The sequence below is a fragment of the Lissotriton vulgaris genome, chromosome 4_1 (assembly GCF_964263255.1).
Source record: "Lissotriton vulgaris chromosome 4_1, aLisVul1.2, whole genome shotgun sequence".
Taxonomy (NCBI): domain Eukaryota; kingdom Metazoa; phylum Chordata; class Amphibia; order Caudata; family Salamandridae; genus Lissotriton; species Lissotriton vulgaris.
The window spans coordinates 726743264-726762063 of record NC_141691.1 but is presented as its reverse complement, the minus strand read 5'-3'; positions in this window follow the sequence as shown (position 1 = coordinate 726762063).

The following is an 18800-nucleotide window of genomic DNA, read 5'->3' as shown; positions in this document are numbered from 1 at the left end:
AGAACTTTGTTCAAGACTCATGCAAGTTGCAGCTACTGCTTTCAGACATCCAGGTAATCCAGCAGCCACTGGATCTAAAGCAGAGGAAAAATACGCTACATGACGTCTGGTTAAAGCATGAATTTGTGTCAGGATTGAAAGTGCACAATTGTCTCGTGTGTCACAAAGCAGTGCAAACTCCTTTGAGTAGTAAGGCATTCTTTTTTTTTTTTTACATTTTTAAAACCTTTATTGCAGCAAAGCACACAGCTATTCAGCCTAACATCCCGGAGGCAAGGCAGCATAGTGTCAGGAGAAGTAAAGTGCAAAACGAATCACATCAGGACATTGCAGGTTGTTTTTTATTTTTTATAGAATAACCAAAACCAAGAAAGAAACGCCAAGGGGCGCATTAGAAAGGCAATGGAGGAAAAGGAAATGCGTATGAGTCAGTCGGAGGCATCGGAGGCCAGGTAAGATTCTAGAAAAGAACGGAAAGTAGGATGTAGGAAGGGGGGAGGGGAAGGAAAACAGGAGAATTACAGCAATCGTAATATAGCTGGTGTCATTGGTTACGGTGACAGGTGTTCCTTTCGGGGAATAGGCTCCGGTGGTAAGCACAGATCACCCCTGTAAGCATTCCATGCCCCCCACACCTTGTTCCACGTCTGAGGCCTCCCCCTGGCAGCGTACACCGTCTTCTCCCGTAGCATACACCAATCCATATTGGCCTTCCATTGCACCACCAGGGGGGCCGAGGTAGAACCCCACTTCTGCGCTATATCCCGCTTAGCAATCATGTTGCCTAGTGTAGCCCAACGAGTCTGCGCCGTGTTATAGTCATTCGGCTCCCAAATGTTGAGGAGGCACCTCCGCGCCTCTGCTGCCAACTCAACTCCAGTCACTTCCCTCATTACACGGTGCACTCTCTCCCAGTAGGGGGCAATGACAGGGCACTCCCACAAGATATGCATGAAGGTAGCAAGGGCTCCACAGCCGCGACGACAAAAGCCATCAGGCGAGGCGCCCATGTGCACAAGCCGGGGGCCGGTGACATACACCCGGTGAAGGATCTTAAATTGCACTAGGCGCAGTCGCGAGGAAATGGCGACCTCCTTAGGGGAAGACACCGCACTCTGCCAGTCCTCGTCGTCCCGTTCCAGGCCGTCAGCTACCCACTGTTCTCGCAGGCGCTGGAGGAGGTCAACTCTAACATTGATCAGTTTCCGGTAGGACAAAGAAATGGCACTATCAGGCATATGGCCGTCCAGAATCCTGTCCTCCAAGGGGGAGCTTTCAGGGATTTCGCCCTCCTCTGGCCTAGCGGCGTTTAGCGTGTGCTTCAGTTGGGCGTAACGGAAAAATTCCGAACCACCCAAGTGATATTCGGCCTGTAGTTGGGGGAAAGTCTTGACCTCTCCTTTAGCTACCATGTCTTCCACCCTTGAGATACCTATAAGGTCCCATTTATCAAAACCCTTCGTGTGCCAGAGCTTGCCTAGGATATCTGAGTCATACAGAGGGGTGAATCTCGTCAGTCTGCCCTGCCAGCCCTGTAGCTTAGTAATCGTCCGCCACGTGTGAACCGCTGCCCTGGTCGGGCCCGTGAGGCGCCGGTCAAAGGACCTGGAGTAAAGGGCGCGGTAGTAGTTGCCTCCACGCAAAAGCCATCTGTCCATAGCGTAACCCGGACTGTCCGCGGGGCCGTAAAGGCCATGGTTGATGGCAGTAAGCTGAGAGGACCAGTAGTACCGCCGCACGTCCGGTAGAGCAATGCCCCCGTCGTACCATGGTAAAGTAAGCTTCTGGATGGCGACACGAGGACGACCTTCCCAGAGCAGGGCACGTTGCAGGCTCTCAAACTCTCTGAAGTAGCGAGCCGGAACCAGGTCCTGGGTATTTTGCAAGGCGTATAGAAACCTGGGCAGGGACATCATTTTGAACAATGCCGCCCGGCCCAGGAGTGAAAGCGGAAGCTTACGCCAGCTGTCCACATCCCTCCGTAGTCGTTGGAGAGGAGGGAGGAGGTTGTGGTCATATCGCGCCTTAGGACTACCCGATATGTAGATTCCCAGGTACTTGAAACCTTGCCCGGCCAGTTGTATATTACAGCCCCTAGGGAGGCGCGGCGTGTCTCCTTTGAGAATGTAAAGGGAGGACTTGGCCCAGTTGATGATCAGGCCCGAGTAGCGCCCAAACAACCGGAGAACGTCGCTTGCCACAATAAGCGATTTACAGGGAGAGGTAAGGTAAAGCAGGATGTCGTCCGCATATAGGGAGACCCTGTCTTCAAAACCCGGGGCCCAGGTGATTCCATGCAGGTCAGGGTGCGAGCGTAACATGGCCGCAAGCGGCTCCAGGGCCAGCGAAACAGGAGTGGCGACAGGGGGCAGCCCTGTCTAGTGCCACGATGAAGCGCAAAGGAAGCTGCCATGCGACCGTTAACTGTGACGGCAGCCAATGGGCACGCGTAAAGAAGTTGCACCCAGCCAAGGAAGCCCGGTCCAAACCCAAGCTTTGCTAACACCGCCCAAAGGTAACTCCACTCCAGGGAGTCAAAGGCCATCGTGGCATCTAGGGATGCGAGTACCGCCGGTTCCTCCAGGGCATGAGCTCTGGCCATGACACCATGCAGCCGTCGCAGGTTGAGGGCAGTGTTGCGGCGGGGAATAAAACCTGATTGGTCCGGGTGTACCAAGTCGCTGATGACTCCGATCAGCCGATTTGCAAGCAGTTTAGCTAGGATCTTGGGTTCCGCGTTGAGGAGAGAGATAGGACGGTAGGATCTACAAACGTCCCTCGGCTTGCCTTCCTTGTGAATGACCACTATGGTGGCCAGCCGTTGATCCAGAGGGAGGACACCCTCCTTCCGAGCCCGCAGGAACATAGCTCTCAAATGAGGAGAGACCACGTCTGGCCGAATCTTGTATAGCTCGACCGGTATGCCATTGGGGCCGGTAGCTTTACCCGACCGCAGGGCGCGGATCGCCAAGGCAATCTCGTCCGCGGTTATATCTCGATCCATATCAGCACGTTCCTCGTCAGAGAGACAGGGGAGTTCAATCGTCGAGAGAAACTCGGCTGAATCAGTCTCGGAGCGGTCTGTACCAGAAGTATAGACACCCCGGAAATAGTCTGCAAAGGACTCGGCAATAGCACTTGGGTCCGTGACCGCCACTCCATCCTCACCCAGGATCTCCGGCACCACCCGGCTTGCCATCTCGCGCCTGTCCAACCAGGCCAGCAATTTACCGGCCTTATCCCCAACGTCATAAATGCGGCCTTGCTGTTCCTTGGCCAAAACTAGGGCGGCATTCGTAGCGAGTTCATGGTACTCCGACTGTTTAAGGGAGAGGTCTTGTAAAAGAGAGGGGTCCGGCTCAGGCCCCAAACGGGACTCGAGGTCCAGGACCTCTTCCTCAATATGCGCAAGGTCGGCATCACGAACCCGCTTAGCCTCCGCAATGAGAGCTAGGGCCTCACCCCGCAACACAGTCTTGAATGCCTCCCACAGTGTGACCGCCGAGCCAACCGAGCCAGCATTTTCGGAGAAATACAAGTGGATGGCCTTGGCTAGGAGTGCGCGCGTCTTGAGGTTGCGAAAATACCAAGGGTTCACCGCCACCGGACGGCTGGACAGGACGATGCCAAAGTCGAACGAGACCCACAACGGGGAGTGATCAGAAACACCCCGTGCCAGAAAACGGGCCTCAGACACGGCTGGTGAATGTGCCGCTAGGGTAAGGACATAATCTATACGGGACAGACTCCCATGGGCACTAGAGAGGAAGGAAAATTGGCGGAGCGCGGGATGCCGCAGTCGCCAGCTATCCACCAAACCCATGGAGTCGAGGAAGGCCGGCAGCCACATTTGGGAACTCCGGAGGTCCCTCGGCGGTTGGCGATCAAGGGTGCCAGAGCAGACTGAGTTGAGATCACCCCCCAGTATCAATAGGCCCGCAGGCAGGGACAAGATGGCGCCACCAAGATCTTGAAAGGTGCTGGATTGGAGGCCTGGGGGGACATAAACCGAGAGTAGCGCTAGGGAACGCCCCTCCCATCTTCCCGCCACAGCGGCGTAGCGTCCCCTGTCATCGAGCACTGTGACGTCGATTTCAAGGGGAAGGGACGCGCGCACAAGGATGCCCGCCCCCCGGGAACCCGAGGAGAACCCAGAGTGGGCAACCATTTTGTAGCCTTTACGGTTTAGGGCCTTGCAGGAGTTCCCTACCAAATGCGTCTCTTGCAGAAGCACAACATCGGGCATATGTCTCTTTATTAATTGGATTACCACCCCTCTCTTAACTCGGTCACCCAACCCAATAACATTCCAGCTAAGCACTTTTAAATTCCTACCCCCCATCGTCCAACAACCCGCCCCACCCGACCTCAGCCAACTCAATCATCAAGTATACATTAAAAAACACAATCCATTGCCTCAAGAAAAAGGAAGAGAAAGAACAGACGAACAAATAAACTTGCATAGTTGCACCCCCCACCCTGCACCCCTGCATATGACTGAAAAGCCCCCCCAACCAGCAGTGTGCCTGTCGCCCCATAACTACTCTACAAGAAGAGACCCAGAGGAGTAAGGAATCTCCGCGAACACCCCCCGCCACCCTCGATGTACAGACAGGAAAGTCAACAGGGTAAAATAAAACAATATCCGATAGTCATATGAGGCAGAAATAACAAGCGATGGATCACCCACTATAGAGCCAAGTCTCATAGGTCCGGGCCACCAGCAGCACCTCCTTCATGTTCGTCCTGGGCGTCTCGGCGCGGCGATAAAGTGTCCAGCCAGTCACTCACATTTTCAGCAAAGTCAAAGAAGAGGGCACGGCCCTCGTAATCGATCCGGAGCTTAGCAGGGAACATCATGGAATATTTGTATCCCAGGTCACGTAGTCTCCGCTTCACCCCGGCGTAGCTCTGGCGCTGCCGCTGTACCGCCCTGGTAAAGTCCGGATAGAAATGGATGTCGGCGTTCTGAAATTTAAGCGGTCCATGCCGTCTGGAAGCCTGCAGGACCGCGTCTCTGTCTCTGAAATTGAGCAACCGAGCCACGATGGGTCTAGGCGCCACGCCCGACTTCGGCGGGCCACCCGGTACTCGGTGAGCTCGCTCCACCGAGAAAAAGTTGCTAAGGCCAGGCGGTGCCAGATGGGTCTTGATCAGGTCTTCAACGAGGAGGTCCGTCGCCGCCTCCTCTGAACCCTCCGGGACACCGACAATGCGGACGTTCTGCCGCCTGGCACGGCTCTCAAAGTCCTCCAGCCGCCTTGAGAATTGTTCCGCGGTCCTCTGCAAGTTCCGGACCTCTGTTTGTAGGTCCGAGACGTCGACCGTCAGGCTGGATGTCTTAATGTCCAGATTCTTGACTCGATCGTTAGTCTTGCCCAAATCGGCTCTAATGAGAGTCAGGCCGACGGCCATAGTGTCCACTTTATGTGTAAGGACTTCATGCTGTTGCTGCATGTCCGCCCGGAAACTAGTGATGGCTCCCATGATGTCGCTCAGGGTAGGCTCCGAGCCGTCCGGTAACAGGTGGCGTCTTCGGCTGAGTATAGCGCTCAATCCTGTTCTGCTGCGACTGTGCTTTGCCGCGGACGCCTTTGCCCGAGGTCTTGTCGGGGTCCCCTCTGCCCGCCATGTTAGGTCCGACGAGAACAAAGGGCTAAGCCAGGCAGGCCCGAGCCCAGTGAGCCGGTGACCTTGTCCGGGCCGGACAGTAAGAGGCCGTCTCAGGAACGCACTGCGAGCAATAACACCTCGCCGGTTAAGACAGCAGGCAGGCACTCCGCAGGTCGGTCGTGCGTAGTGACGGAGTCCGGAGAGACAATGGCACTACACTGGCACGGAGTCCCACTCGACGTAGCTCAGCGTAGGAAACACCGATTCGTGATCTGAAAACGGTTCTCGCCTCAGTAGACCATCAGCAACAGAAATCCACCCTCGTGGATCAGGATTTCAGGCAGGATAGTTGCGGAGGATCGGAAGGTCCGCGGAGCTCCGAGCTTACGCGGCCATCTTGGTTGCCCGCGAAGCTCCTCCCCCCCTAGTAAGGCATTCTTAATGCGGGAGCTGTACACAGACATTCCTGTAATTTCATAAAAGCTGACATGCTTTCCTCATCCCATTCCACCGGGTCTTTTGCTCCTTTCTTTGTCATTTTTATCAATGGTCTTGCTAGGACTGCAAATCCCACAATCCACTGCCTACAGTATCCTACAACTCCAAGAAACATTCTGATTTCTTTCTGGGTATTGGGCAGCTCCATATTTCGAATTATTCTAATCCTTTCTGTGGTAACTTTCCTGATACCTCTCTCTATCTGGTGCCCCAGATATTTCACTGAGGAGGCACATAACTGTAGTTTGTCTGGTGACACTTTATGTCCCCCTTCACCTAAATGGTTCAGTAAGGCAATGGTATCAATGACACAGTCTTTCCTGCTTTTAGACCCCACCAAGAGGTCGTCTATGTATTGCACCAGGACTGATTCTCTAGGCAATACCAAGGATTCAAGGCATTTTTTCAGAATTTGATTGAAAATCGAAGGACTCTCTGTGTACCCCTGAGGAACACGATTCCAGACATAAATATGACTGTTGAATTCAAATGAGAAAATACATTTGCTGTCTGGATGCAACGGAATTGAAAAGAATGCATGGCATAGGTCGAGGAAAGTAAACCATCCAGCATTCCATGGTATTTGGTACAAGATCACTGCAGGGTTTGGCACAATCGGACAGCAAGGAACAACGATTTTAATAACCTTGTGCAGGTCCTGTACTACCCTGTACTTACCACTTGGTTTCTTTATTCCAATTATGGGCGAATTACAAGGACTGCTCAACACCTCTTGTATGATATCTGCTTCCAACAGCCTTTTTATTTCAATAGCAACTCCTGCTTTTACTTCGGCACTCATTTTAAACTGTCAAGTATTCGGGTAAACTGCATCCTCTTTTATTGAAATTTTAATTGGGTCAACATTTGCCATTAATCCCACCTCTTTTCCAGTAAAATCCCATACTTCTGGTTTCACTGTCTGTTGGAGCTCTTCAGGTAAGTCTTGTATTGTCAGCTTTTTAATTTCTGAGTCGGGTCTTATCAGCATTAATTTGTAGATTCCGTCTTCATCCGGGGTCTGAATTTTGACGCCATTTGGAGTGCAAAAGATAGTACAGTTCATTTTGCACAGCAAATCTCGTACTAGTAAGTTCACAGGACTTGAATCACAAACAACGAATCTATGCATCTCTTTGAAATTCCCTATTTTAATTTCCATGGGTTCTGTAACTGGGGTACTAATTAATTTATTAGAAACGCTCACTACTTGGATCTCTTCTCCCCAGAGGGGTAGGTTTGGAACTTCTGCTGTTCTCACAGTAGAATGGGTAGCACCAGTGTCCAACAGAAAGGTGACGTCATTTCCTTCAACCTTTCCTTCAAAGTATGGCCCTGACTGGTTCACCGGCAAGGAGGCGCCAAGCACGCACTCCTCGTCCTCCCCCCTCAGGCACCGTCAGAAAGGTTCGTCACAGAGGAATGCATCATTTAACAGGAATTGCGAAGTTGCTGCATTTCTATCCTCCCTTCCTTCCCAAACTTCGGCTTCTTCACCCTGCTGTGCTTTGCTCCTATAGTTTGGCCTAGGTGCACGAGGCAACTGATTCTGTTTTACCTGTTGCTGTGTCTTCCGTGGTCCCTCATTCTGCGCCTTTGGATTGAAATCATTAATTTGCACATTATCATTCTGCACTGCCTTACACTCGTCCCTCCAGTGCCCCATCTTTTCGCACCCGTGGCAGGGAAATTTCTTCCTGGCCTCCTCTCTGCTCAGTTTTACCCTCGGTTTTCCCCCACTCCCAGGGCTCTGATTCTGAGTGTTTGTCATTTTGCTTAACTGCTGTTCTTGGTGCTCTGCTAATTTTACTTGTGCCCACATTACTTTTTCTTTTAACTCCTTTTTCTTATTTTCTAGCTCATCTTCACAATATTTTGCATGTTTCAGGACCTCATCTATGGGCTTGGCTTGCCAACAAATTTTATTATCTTTGATCCATTGTGAAATTTTAGGTCTTAACCCTAACACAAATCGATAAATGAAGTGGGTCATATCCTTCATTTCAATATTGTCTAGCCCACTGTACGTTTTGAACACTTGTAACAGACTCTCATAATATGAATGTACAGTTTCATCTCGATTCTGAGTAGTTCTATCTATTCGGGTCCAGTCTGTCTCTTTTGCAGGCACCTTTTCTTTTAGGTACAACATTACCTAATTGTACTTCCTCATCACATCTTCGGAAGGTGCCCCAGTCTTGGGGTCTCTAGGGTATTCCTCATTTGGCCAATCTACAGCAATTTTACATTCTGTCCACAGATCCACAGGAACTACAATATTAAAGAAACCATCTAGATCTTTCAGGAGGCATTTCGAAACCTTCACAAATCTCTCAACCTGTCTGTACCACTCTACAGGTTTTTCTCGTAAATTTGGAAAGTCATTAGAAATGACACAATATCTTGTCTGGACCATGGCACATGTACATATCCTCCACCTGGTACTTCTCGCATGGGACACAATTTTTCTACCTTGTCTGCTTCTTTTAGGACAAATTCTGAAGCCATTTGTCTTGACCGCACTTCTTCCTTTTTCTTTGCCCACCGGCTCTCCATTTTTCTACATCACCCCATTTTTGCATCAAATTCATCAACTCTCTAATCTGGGCCTTTTTCTCTGACACATTCATGTTTTCTAAATCTTTGTCAGAAAATTCTACTCGATATGGTTTCTGCAACACTTTAGATTTGCCAATGTCAATTCCCATGCTAGCTGCCATATCCATTAATTTTTCGTGAAACACCCTTGTATTTCTAGTGATGCTTTTACAGACAAACTGCAATTCGTCTTCACTAAGGGCATTCAATCTTTCCAGTCCCGCATTCCCATTCATCAATTCTTCTATTTCAATTCTTAATTTAAATATGTCCAATGGCTTGGTCTGCGATTTTGGTCTCTCTATTCCTCGGGTCCATCTCTCTATTTCTTCAGGAGTCACTACTGTGGCACTTCTCGTACCTGTGGAAGTCTCTATCTGTACTTCCCTTGCGGGTACAGGTGTAGGTTTTCTCATGGAACCCCTTTCAGGCTCTCATATTGGTAAATCCATTAAGGAAATCACTGACTCACATTCGCTTGCCTGATCATCTACTATCAGGGTTTCTTTCCTTGGCTGTACTACTGATGTCGTTATAACTGGAGCTTTCGGACTAGTCTGATTATCTCCGTACAATGGAACAACTGGGCCAATGGTTACTGGAATTGTCAAAGCCTCAGGACTTGTATTTAACTGGGATATTTTCTGAATTAATTCACTTCTCTGTTTATTTAAAGCTTCCTTTTCTCTTTCTTGTAATACTCTCTCAAGGGAGGTCTCGTGAATCACTTGCGGCACTAAAGGTGGAGCAGTCGGATTTGAAGTGCTTGTCCACTCATTACAGGAAGGCCTATAATATGGAACAGTCAGATCAGACGTGCCCGACCCCTCATTACAGGGAGGCCTAAAGAATGGATTTTTTGGGTTTACTATTCTTGTTTCTTCACTATATGGTGGTGGATTTTTCATTAATAAATCCTCCAAGTATTCATCATCAGAATCACCAGTAGTCATTAAATGCCTAGTTTTCTCAGTCCTTTAACCTCCCATAGGCTCCTCTACGGTTAGTACTGGGTAAAGTCCTTCTACTATCATATTCTGTCTCCACGGTTTCATTTTTTTCTCTTTTGCTTCTCGGTGCATTTTCGGGTACCATTTACTTATTCCTTTGTCAATCCTGGGTCTGTCTCGCTCAAAGGGCTCAATCTCCCATTCTTCTAAAGCCTCATATTGAGTCAAACTAGGTCTGGGATGTAAGTCATTCATTCGGTTTCTAAAATTGAACAAAATTCTTCCATTGAAGGTACCGTTTAGGGGGAATGCAAAAATTCCGTCATCTTTGGTATATTCCACCCAATTTTCCAACCATACACAAGCATGATACCCTCTGTCAAACAGCATAAATGAAGCGGGAGTGTTTGGTGGTGGAATAATAACTCCTTCTCTAGTCTTAATCGGCTTGTCTTTCTTGAAATAATTTTTAACTTTGTCTACAAGAGTCATTTTTCTCTTGCTTCCATACATATTGTAAGGTCTGCCTTTTAACATCTGTTCCTTAGCAAACCCTAAGTATCTCGGATGAAGGCATAGTTTCTGGATATCTCGGATACCACATATACTTCGCAAAAACTTAAATCGTGCGAAAATACGTACTTCTGTTTACTAAATTCTTCCAATGCTAGCGCTTCTTTCAATTTTCGGCAACCAATCAACACTGTGGTTGCAAATAAGTTCCACCAATGGATGCACAGCTTTTCCCGTGAGACAAGTTCTCACGCTCCTGCGCTCACCCCTCCTTTACAATACTATCTCAGCTACATGCCTGCTGTTTCGAACAATACCAGCGCGGCACAGAGTGACGTCAGCGCAGCTCCGCAACTGACTCCCTCCTTCACAAGGTAACTGAAATTCAATGTCTTTCTTAAAGTGCAAGTGCTTTATTTAATTTACAACGTAAAACATTCGCCACTGTACTCGAGTGTCTAGAAAGGAAAGATTTGTTTCACTGCAAGTAAACTTCTTCTGTCTACTTTTCATATCCTGCAGATAGATCCCTTCTGCCTATCCTTCATACAAGCATTATAGAACCTGCTACTCCCTTGGCTCATCTACTTTGGGATATATACTAAGTCTAAAGTTTCTCCAGCGAACCCTTTTGCTATCAATCAAGCTCCGACGAACCTACTACTCCTTCCGTGTGACCCTTACTAGGTTATATCACAATAGAAGTTATGCTAGCGAACTCGTTGCTATCATTTATTCAATCATTCATACAGAAAAACCCTAATCAGTGCTTCCAGTTCTGCCCAACCATGCACTCATTTTCCTCGAATAAGTGACCTCACCGCGATGTGGCTTCTATTCTACCACCCGCTATTCTGCCCCCGGGGATTCCAAACAAAACCTATAACAGGTACGCACAAATTTAGTTAGTTACATATACTTCAATATAGCAGCATCAAATAAACATTTCAATAAAACCACATTTCAATAATAATACATTTGATTGATCAATAAAATATGAATCTTAACCTATTAACTTACTAGCTACCTAACTTTAACTGATCCCTAACCATCCTCTGCTTACCAGAAAAGAATACTGATAGAGCGCGCAGGTCACCCGGCTAGGATATTTTCACTAATTACTCACCTGGGCCCATAATATTAATTTTCCCTGCATTATTTACCTTGGGTAACTCACGCTCTCTCTATATATATATATATATATATATAGTATATCTTGAGATTCTCTATACTACTAATTCCTATATCTATAACCTAGCAGTATAGATACTAGGAACCTAATCACCTAGTATCAGGGAGTCAAGTCGAAATATTAGGTAGTCAAGAAAACATTTAATAACTTTATTGAATAATGAAATAACCACAGACTCTAGGTAGGTTCAAAACTTTATCTAATCATCTTCATCATCATATGTCATGAGCAGAAAATTAAATGTGATAAAGCTATCAATAACTAGCATCAAAAACAGTATATAGCTATGAATAAGACAGAGTATGGTGGAGTGGAGTGGTGGAGAAGTGTGGCTCAATGGTTAGAGTGGCAGACCCTGATGCAGAGATCTGGCCCGGGACCAGGGTTCGATTCCCCTCCTTGGCGGGTCTTGGGCTCAAAATTCCACGGACCTGATAATTCTCGCCTCGGTGCCTATTCCTATCATGGCGTCCCACTCTGCAACTCTGGGCAATAACTTGCTTAATCTCCACAACGGCCCCCACAACGCTAAGGATGCCTGGCCTCCACCTTGGGGGTGCCCATGAGTAGACACCTCACAGGGAAAGCCAGGAAGGGTTCCACAGAGGTATTCATACAAGCGCCTTGAGTCCCTTGCGGGTGATACAAGTATCAATTTACAATTTACAGTTTGCTAAGCATCTAGAACTTTAAACTGAGAGGGAAAGTAAGAACAAGGAACATGCTATATTTAGATAACAGGCTTACGCAACATTGATTAAAGGAGGGTAAAGAAAGGGAACATGCTATATTCAAAAAGTCTTTAGAGCAGTCATAGAAACTTTATTTAAATTCGAGATTTAATTTAGCTCAAAATACTAAAGGGTAGGTAAGATTGGAACATACTATTCCATTCCGCTTATCTCCTAGAGGGAGGGTAATATAAGGAACATATACTTAAGATAGAAACGATTTTGCATTAACTAAAGGTAGGTCAAAAGTGGAACATGCTAATAGATGAGTGATGCATGAAAAACGTATATATAAAGGGACAGGGGAGAAAAAGGAACATATGCAATTATGCTTTGCAATATTTGAGAATTAGAAATGCAAATATAGATAAGCAATCACCCACACAGACTTTATATTTACCTAGGATAGAGTGAAGACCAACCCTGGCCATGGGTCAGATTGGAAAAGACGGGAAGGAACCCTCTAGGACAAGTAGGTTAGCAGGTACAGTTCATGGACAGTCAGGCCAGGATAACCCCAGAATTTGGATCAGGACCGGGTTCACCATAGGGTATGACCACCCGCAGCTTCGGTTGCAATGCCTGCGTTACTCCCTCTCTGCAAGGAATCTGCCAATAACCCAGATTGGGTTCTTGAACCTCCGAGCAAAGTGCTTCGCCAGCACTTCTAAGTCTGCATAAACCCCGAATGGGTTTCTCGAACCTCCCAACAGAGTGCTTCGCAGCTCTCTGAGTTCAGTCACCTATAGAGTGCGTTGGGTCAGTGACAGGTCCGCTATTCGGACAATTTCTCTAGCTAAACCTACGCTAGTTATACTGTTTTTCGGGTCAGTGTACCACCCCCCAATGTTGCAAATATAAGGATCCCCAATTTTGATTGGACAAAGGAGGAAGTTAAGTCATCACACCACCTAAAATTTAGACTTTCTCAGGCTTAATATTCAGTCTCTGTACCCACCCCTTATTTTTTATCTTCCCATGACATATGTTTTTCGGTGAACAATAGTGAATACAATATTCGTATACATTTGTTGCATTTGTAGTACAGTTCAGCTTCGTTCAGCTAGGTCGCAGGTCGGTTCCCAGGAGCATCTTGGCTGTGACTGCCAGCTGGCTGGGTTCCAGTGCTGCAGAGTTCTCTTCCCTCCACAATTGAAACATGCGCAGTAGGGACTTCCAAAATGGGGTAATAAGCACCTCCAAGGCCCAAAAGGATACGATACATGAAAAGCAAGAGAAAACCATTTAGAACACAGAAATAAATGATTACACTGTATACCATGAATCACTGTACTGCACCCATTACTTCATAATAACTACAGCATTATTGGTTTTGCAGAACAGACAGCTTTGCGAAAGCGGCAATGCAAGCTCAAAGCATGTGAGAACACAGAGCAGCCATTTTAGCTGTATTGCGCATGAGCAAGCACTTTCCCACCAGAACTGCGAGTATGTCACATCACATGGTTATGACCGCGCATGCGCAGTCTAAATTCCCGCGAAGCAGCGACCATTTTGTAATGCAAGCGTATTAGGATTAATAAACACATAGGCAAGCGTCTCTTGGACACCCCGTATAATGGAAAATGTGCAAAATTAGTAAGACGAACATATTGATTATTTTATTAACATTATTCGAGGTTCATGATACAAGCAAGTCCCTTAACGTGGGAATCCTTGCTCCATCACTACTACCACCACTGCAGCCGTAACGGGTCATAAACCACCCGGGAGGCCTTCTGCCACAGGATCCTGTGAAGCTTAAAAGTATGCAATTGGGAATTGTCGGTCCCCATGAATCTGTTTTAGTAAAGACAATTAGCATCCTTCTCTCTCCGTACAGTACAATAAAATATCTTCGTCGTAATCAGGTATTCCTAAAGCTGTGAATGAAGATCATGTTTAGGTTCCAAAAATGCCCGTTGGCACTATTCTGACCAGGACACTGGTTCAGGGATATCTTTTCTTGTCAGACTCTGTAGGTGCTGAACAAATATTGGCATCCACTGCCTACCATACTAAGGAAACCTTTCACCTCTCTTTGCATTTGGGATAGGGCCACCTTTAATACAGCTGCAATTCTTTCCTTAGATTTCCTTTTCATGATAGAAGCCTTATTCCCCCTTGAGCTAAATAATTCAACAAAGCAATAGTGTCCCATATGCACGCCTGTTTGGTAAGCGAGGCAGCTAGCAAATCATCAATTTGTTGCGCCAAGGCAGATCCATGAGTGAGGCACAAGGATTGTAAATCCTTAACGAGAGCTTGAGATAAAATGTATGGTGACTATGTATACCCTTGTGGGATTCTTTCCCGGCAAAACACCATGTTTTTAAATCTGAAGGCAAATAAATCTTGGCTGTCATTCTGTTAGAGCTATTAAAAAGAATGTGTAACAACAAATCAACAACAGTAAATCATTCTGCAAAGGATGGATCTGAGACAAAATCATAACAGGGTTTAGGACGATAGGACCACTAGAGACCACTATGTCATTAATATTCTTAAATCTTGGACTATCCTCCAAGTAATGCCATCAGGTTTTTGCACAGGGAGAAAGGGGAATTTTTGAGGGTTCAACTCTATTCTAACAATGCACTGTCACGATAAATCTTGTATCACTGGTTCAGTTCCTGCTTGTGCCTCTTGTGACACCTTGTATCGGGGAATTTGCTGCAATTTTACATCCTCCTTCAATTTCACCTTTACCGGTTGGTCATAAGTGCATTTTTGCCATTCCTCCACCCTTCACTGCCCCGGGCCCAACCACCATTGTATTGCACAAATCCTCTGGTGCTTCGACTAACTCCAGAGAGGGCACCTTTTGTACAGTCATCAAAGTCATCACCTTAAAACGTGCATCAGCGTCTGTTATCCGTAAGAACATACCTTCAGGGGTACAATACACCGTGCAATTCACTTTCCCTCCAAAATTATTTATAGGACTGGTGTAACTAATTAAAAACAAATGTGGCTCAGTGATGGGCCCTATAGTTATGGGAACAGGGGTGTAAATAGGATGAGTGATAATAGAATTAAAATCTGACTGCTTGCACTAATTTCCCCAATATTAACCAAGCTATTTCCCAAAGTGCAGCCACTCGCCCCTCCACGTAGGGGCATTTTTGTTTCAGCTAAAAGCATAGGAGCCACCCACCCTCACTCCCTCCCTCCCTCAGGCAGCCCCGTGGGACATAACTGGGGCCCGTCGGGCCTCCGATTTTGCAGCAAAATAAGAAAATGCATCATTCAACATGGACATTGTCTTGTATGAGGACATTATGACCTGGGGGAGGAACTGGTAGATAGAACTGAGTTGGCGGTTCAGCTAGGAGAATAGGAGTAGCTTGTTGGGCTGAATCAGTAGATACCACAGATGGGACGGGCTGGCTCTGCAGCACTTTCTCTCGAACATTTCACTTTTCACGCTCCAGGCACTTAGTCCTGCATTGTCCTGTTTTGCGCTTGAAGCATAGATCTTGTTGCCTTCCCCCATCACTTTTCCCCCTTCCCTTTCTCAGCAACCTCAACCTCTTCCCCCAATTCTACTAAGTTGCTCTTGCTTTATATACACCCCCATCGACTGTGGGACTGGTGGCAGCTGTTCGAAGAATTCTGTTTGCACCACCATCAACTTATCCTTGTCTTTCTTCTGTTTTTAGTCAAGATATTAACAGTAATACCATGCACATGCCAACATTTACTCTATTGTTTTAGCTTGTCAACACATTACAAACTGTTGTACGTGGGCACTAATATTTGGTCACCGTTCCCGGTTTAATAGCGTTTTCCATTCCACTGTGTTGTTTATACACCTGTATTTTCCGCTCATAATAAACAGGTATACTCACACCCTTGTATTTTGTAGGTTGCATGATCTTTGACCAATTATTATTTTTTTTTAATATTTAAAGACCTTTATTGCACAAGATTTCAGTTACACAGCTTTTATGGCCTACAACCCATGAGGGCCGGCAGCATAGAGTGGCAATCAGATGAAATGTGATTTAGTTCATACAGCCTTCCGGCCGGCAACCCTGGGGTCCGGCGGCGTAGTACAATATATACATGTATACATCTCTTGGTGAATAGTCTGTTTAGTAAGCAGGTCTGTGTGTTTTTTTACCTTTTAATCTGCTTGTGGTGCTGCCAGTGTTCCGATATGTCTCCGGTGTCTGTGCCAGAACTGGCATTAGGGGAGCCGACAATTATACTTCCGGGATATCGTTATAATGGTTACAGGTATTTAATGGTATAGCTCACTATGGCAAGAAAGTGATCACATGGAGTCGGCGGTGTCTAACAGGGACTGCCATTTCCATGGTCTGTGTGTCTAGCGATCTGTCGTGTGTGGGGTCCCCCAGTAACAGCTATACAAGTATGGGTGTTGATGGCAAAAGGCATCGGCCTGGTTCGGGTGTTTGAGTCCAGAAGGGTGTTTATCTCAGTCGTGCCCCGCAGTCTGTGTGTGGTGGGGGTTGCATTATGCCTCTGCGGCGGAATGTGTGGCAGCAGCTGGGATTTATTGTCCAGCGGTGCAATGATGGGGTGTGGACTGTTGTTGTCTGTAGCAATAGAAGGCCTGGTCTGGGAACTCGACCAGTAGGGTAAGAAATATGTGTACCAGAACAGTGGAAGAACTGCGGTAGGGAGAGAGAATGAAAGCATGAACGTCGGTCAGTAGGTCAGAGGGGGGGCAGATGTCGCAGCTGTGGCGAGGGGGTATCAGAGGGTCTCATTTGGAATGTGGCAGGATAGGCGTTTGAGAGTGTGGGGGTTTTAGTCGGGGTCCGTGGCTATCCCTTCCCCGGCGCGTCTAGGTCAATGTTCACAATCAGGCCCTGTGTCCTGGGCCTTGTGCTTGGAAAGCATGACAGGTCCGAGTGAGGGAAACAAGTCTGACCTTGGCGACTAAGCGTGTGGTGTGGGCTATAGGGCTGATAGCGCAAGTGTAAGTGTAGGGGCATTGGGATTCCAGCATGCGTAGCATTACGGTACGGTGGGAACTCCAGTGTTGGTCTGGGTGTGGCGAGGTCCAGTGGTGGGTGGGGAGGGGAGGGGGACGGGGGAGATGGTTAGTGTGGTGATGTCTCTCAGTATCTTGTGTCGCTGTGGAGGTTTGGGGCGTGTCAGCTCAGGTTGTCCCTTGCTCCAGACAGGTTCGCTGGAAGGATTTAAGGAGATCGTCCCAGAGTTGCACAATGGGGAATTTCCGGAGGCCGGCCGTTTCCTCTTGGAGGAGCACTGTACTCTCCGCCCGCGCCCAGTTAGTGAAGAACGTATACCAGTGTCTGACATGTGGTGAGGCGCTGGCTTTCCAGCGTTTGGTAATCAAGCGCTTGGCCCATGTCCCAGAACCATGTAGCTACTTTATTCAGTTTTGTGCGTTTGTAGAGTCCCAGAATGCAGGCCTCCCACGTGCGCGGCACATGCTCGTCTGTGCTTTGTGCGAGTAGTGATGTGACATCCCAGTATGGTTGAATACTAGGGCATTGCCAAAGCATATCTAGGATATCTGCTCCTATCAGGGAGCACCGCTGACAGGCAGCGTCTGCGATTGCGAAATATCTGTTGATCTTGTAGGGTGTGAGGTAGGCCCGGTGCAGGATGTAAAATTGGATGATTTTGAAACGGGGGTTCCGTGGGATATTAGTTGGTCCAGCCAACACCATCGCCCACTCCCTGTCGGTCCAGTCCCCGTCCTCTGTCGGCAGCCCACTTCTCTCGCAGTTGCGTGGTGGTGGGTTGTGTGTGGATCAGCAGGGCTTGCGCCAGCCAATGCACTATGTGGGAGCCGTTGTCCATGACATGTAGATACTGCATGAAGTGGTGCATTGGCAACTCTTCAGCTATATCGCCCCACGCGGTAGACAATGTGTGTATGAGGGACGCATGTAATAAGAATTGCCCGGCCGATAAATTGGTGCCTGCGGTGAGATCTGCAAAGGAAAGCAGAGCCCCGTCTTCGTAGAGGTCCCCCAGTGTTTCCACTCCTGCTTGTGTCCAGCTGGCTAGCGGGGCCTCTGTCAGCGCTCCTGTTGTTGTAGGTGTGCCCAGTAGTGGGATTATCGGAGCATATGGCTTTGTTGCTCGAGTGAGTCGTAAACATCGTAGAAAGCACTTGCTCGCCACTCCTAGGTGCAGTTGAGAAGGACAGGCGGAGTGGGTCAGGGGATGGAACAATGTGCAGACCTGTGTTTGTGTCCAGATGACGGTGTCCGTGGCTGTGTCATCCAGGTTCTTGCCGTACAGCCATCCCGATACCCATTGCATCTGCGCCGCCAGGTAATACAATTCCATGTTAGGAACTGCCAGGCCGCCCGATTCAGTGGTCATGTATAGTTTCGTTAGGGCCACGCGAGGCCGGCCCGCGTTCCAGACTAGACCACGAAGTAGGGTCTCCAGGTCCCGAAATATCTTATTGGGGCATACACCGGAATATTAGCGAAGTAGTACAATAGCCTTGGCAGGACTATCATCTTGGCCAATGCCACTCGGCTAGGGACATTCAGGGGCAGAGTCTTCCAGAAGCCGATCTGGGCACGGATAGAGGCTATCGCCCGTATCAGGTTCCCTTCCAGGACGTCTGTTGGGTTCCGGTAGATGTGTATTCCCAGATAGCGGAATGTGGTGGAGTACCATTGCAGCCTCTCACCTCCGAGACATATATCACTTTCAGGTGTGTCCGGGTGGAAGGAGTAGGCT